The following is a 3,737-nucleotide window of genomic DNA, read 5'->3' as shown; positions in this document are numbered from 1 at the left end:
CTACTTATGAGTCTTGGCCGTGGCCCTAAGCACTTTGTTTTCTAGTATTACCACCGGACACATAAATGCCACAGACACATGACTGGGTGAATCTTTTCAGATTGTGACTCAGCTTTGCTAGAGCCCCAATTAGTGGTGTCCAGAGCTCTTAAGCACACTCTTTTTGCTTTGGATCATGACTTTAACCACTTAGTCTCAAGCTTTTCACTTGGACCTACATGCCACAAGCACATGGTTAGGGACAGCTTGATTTAGCCGCCTAGGCCTCTTGATTTAGCCGCTTAGGCCTGGATTTTATTTCCTTGGGCCCTCCTATCCATTGATGCTCAAAGCCTTGGATCCTTTTTACCCTTGCCTTTTGATTTTAAGGGCTATTGGCTTTTTCTACTTGCTTTTTCTTTTTCTTTTTTTCTTTCTATTATTGTTATTATTTTTTTTCGCCACTTTTTTTTTTCGCAAGCTTTTGCTATTCACTGCTTTTTCTTTCTTCAAGAATCAATTTCATGATTTTTTAGATTGTCAATAACATTTCTCTTTGTTCATCATTCTTTCAAGAGCCAACAATTTTAACATTCATAAACAACAAGATCAAAAATATGCACTATTCAAGCATACATTCAAAAAACAAAAAGTATTGTCACCACATCAATATAATTAAACTAAATTCAATGATAATTTCAAAATTCATGTACTTCTTGTTCTTTTGAATTAGAAACATTTTTCGTTTAAGAGAAGTGGAGGATACATAGAATTATTTATAGCCTTAAGGCATAGTTACTACATACTAATGATCATGAAGTAGAGACATAAAACATAAACACACATATATCGTAGAAAATGAAAAATAGAAAAAAAATAAGAACAAGGAATGAGTCCACCTTAGTGAGGGTGGCGCTTTCTTGAAGGACCAATGGTGCTTTTTGAGCTCCTCTATGTCTCTTCCTTGCCTTTGTGGCATGATCCCTAATGATTTTGGTGCTCTTATCCTTAGTTGCTCCCAATAATTGTGTAGAGGAAAATGTATTCCCTGAGGTATCTCAGGGATCTCTTGATGAGGGAATTCCTCATGTTCTCTTGATATGCAGTCAAATGCTCTATTACTGAGCTATGGACCCTTTGAGATGAATCTCTCCATCTCCCTTGACTTAGAGGTGGAAGCAATTGTCTTCCCTTTTTCTTCTTCTTTTTTTTTTTTTGAGGTTTCTCTGGCCTTAGGTGCCATCAATGGTTATGGAAAAGCAAAAAGCTATGCTTTTACCACACCAAACTTAGAATGTTGCTTGCCCTCGAGCAAAAGAAGAAAGAATAGAAGAAGAGGAAGAAGATATGGATGAGAGGGAGAGAGGTGTGTATTCGGCTATGTAGGGTGGGTTTGGGTGGGCAAGAAATGATGGATTGTGAGTAGTGAAGAGGTAATGGGGAATGGAGATTGAGGTGATTGGTGAAGGGTTTTTGGGGAAGAGTGTTTATTGGAAAGAGAGGATGAATGTTGAGAGGAGGGGAGAATATGATAGGTGGGGATCCTGTGGGGTCCACAGATCCTGAGGTGTCAAGAATTTACATCCCTGCACCAATTAGGCATGTAAAATGCCTTTCCATGCAATTCTGGCATTTAAACGCCGAAGTGATGCATGTTCTGGGCGTTCAACGCCCATGTGCAGCATGTTTCTGGCGTTGAACGCCAGTTCCACGCTTGTTTCTAGCGTTCAGCGCCAGCTCTCCTCAGAGTGCATTCCTGGCGTTTGAACGCCAGGGTGTTGCTTGTTTCTGGCATTCAGCGCCAGATCTATGCTCTGTTCTGGCATTGAACGCCAGCTAGATGCTCCTTACTGGCGTTTAAACGCCAGTACGTCCTTCCTCCAGGGTGTGATTTTTCTTCTGCTATTTTTGATTCTGTTTTTAATTTTTGTAATTTTTTTGTGACTCCACATGATCATGAACCTAATAAAACACAAAATAACAATAAAATAAAAATAAAATTAGATAAATAAAAATTGTGTTGCCTCCTAATAAGTGCTTCTTTAATGTCAATAGCTTGACAGTGAGCTCTCCTGGAGCTTCACAGGTGATCAGGTAAATGTTGTAGACTCCCAACACCAAACTTAGAGTTTGAATGTGGGGGTTCAACACCAAACTTAGAGTTTGGTTGTTGCCTCCCAACACCAAACTTAGAGTTTGACTATGGGGCTCTGTTTGACTCTGCATTGAGATAAGCTGTTCATGCTTCCTCTCATTACCAAATGACTTGGTATTTAGCTTCATGATGGCTCCTAGATATTGAGCAACTTGCTCTTCAGTTACATCTTCATCCTCTTCAGAGGAAGAATAGTTCTCAAAGCTCATAAATGGCAAAAGGAGGTTTAATGGAATCTCTATGGTCTCTATATGAGCCTCAGATTCTTTTGGGTCCTCAATAGGGAACTCCTTCTTGGTTGGGAGACGTCCCATGAGGTCTTTCTCATTGGGATTCACGTCCTCCCCTTCCTCCTTGCATTCAGCCATATTGACTATATCAATGGCCTTGCACTCTCTCTTTGGATTCTCTTCAGTATTGCTTGGGAGAGTATTAGGAGGAGTTTCAGTGACTCTTTTACTCAGCTGGCCCACTTGTGCCTCCAAACTTCTAATGGAGGACCTTGTTTCACTCATGAAACTTAAAGTGGCCTTAGACAGATCAGAGACTATGTTTGATAAGTTAGAGGAGCTCTGTTTCATAATTCTCTGTCTGTTGCTGAGAAGATGATGGAAAAGGCTTGCTATTGTTAAGCCTGTTTCTTCCACCATTATTAAAGCCTTGTTGAGGCTTTTGTTGATCCTTCTATGAGAAATTTGGATGATTTCTCCATGATAAATTATAGGTGTTTCCATAAGGTTCGCCCATGTAATTTACCTCTGCCATTGCAGGGTTTTCAGGATCATAAGCTTCTTCAGATGCTGCCTCTTTAGTACTGTTGGATGCATTTTGCCATCCATTCAGACTTTGAGAAATCATGTTGACTTGCTGAGTCAACACTTTGTTCTGAGCCAATATGGCATTCAGAGCATCAATTTCAAGAACTCCCTTCCTCTGAGGCGTCCCATTATTCACAGAATTCCTCTCAGAAGTGTACATGAATTGGTTATTTGTAACCATGTCAATAAGTTCCTGAGCTTCTGTAGGCGTTTTTTTTAGGTGAATGGATCCACCTGCAGAGTGGTCTAATGACATCTTGGAAAACTCAGACAAACCATAATAGAATATATCTAATATGGTCCACTCTGAAATCATGTCAAAAGGACACTTTTTGGTCATCTGCTTGTATCTTTCCCAAGCTTCATAGAGGGATTCACCATCTTTTTGCTTGAAGGTCTGAACATCCACTCTAAGCTTGCTCAGCTTTTGAGGAGGAAAGAATTTACCCAAGAAGGCCGTGACCAGCTTATCCCAAGAGTCCAGGCTATCTTTAGGTTGTGAGTCCAACCATGGTCTAGCTCTGTCTCTTACAGCAAAAGGGAAAAGCATGAGCCTGTAGACTTCAAGATCTACTCCATTAGTCTTAACAGTCTCACAGATCTGCAAGAACTCAGTTAAAAACTGGTAAGGATCTTCTGATGGAAGTCCATGAAACTTGCAGTTCTGTTGTATTAGAGCAACTAATTGAGGTTTCAGCTCAAAATTGTTTACTCCAATGGCAGGGATTGAGATGCTTCTTCCATCAAACTTGGACGTAGGTTTAGTATAATCACCAAGCATCCTC

General features: G+C 40.2%; 1 non-coding gene across 1 annotated transcript; it reads left to right on the top strand.

Moving 5' to 3' along the window:
- The first annotated feature begins 3,261 nt into the window (after positions 1-3,261).
- On the top strand, positions 3,262-3,370 carry LOC127748102 (small nucleolar RNA R71). Its single transcript, XR_008010045.1, has one exon. It is a non-coding gene; the product is annotated as a small nucleolar RNA R71 (small nucleolar RNA).
- Positions 3,371-3,737: the final 367 nt, after the last annotated feature.

Source organism: Arachis duranensis, chromosome 5, assembly GCF_000817695.3.
Source record: "Arachis duranensis cultivar V14167 chromosome 5, aradu.V14167.gnm2.J7QH, whole genome shotgun sequence".
NCBI lineage: Eukaryota > Viridiplantae > Streptophyta > Magnoliopsida > Fabales > Fabaceae > Arachis > Arachis duranensis.
Note: the sequence above shows the minus strand (reverse complement) of the source record. Positions and strands in the feature narration are given on the sequence as shown.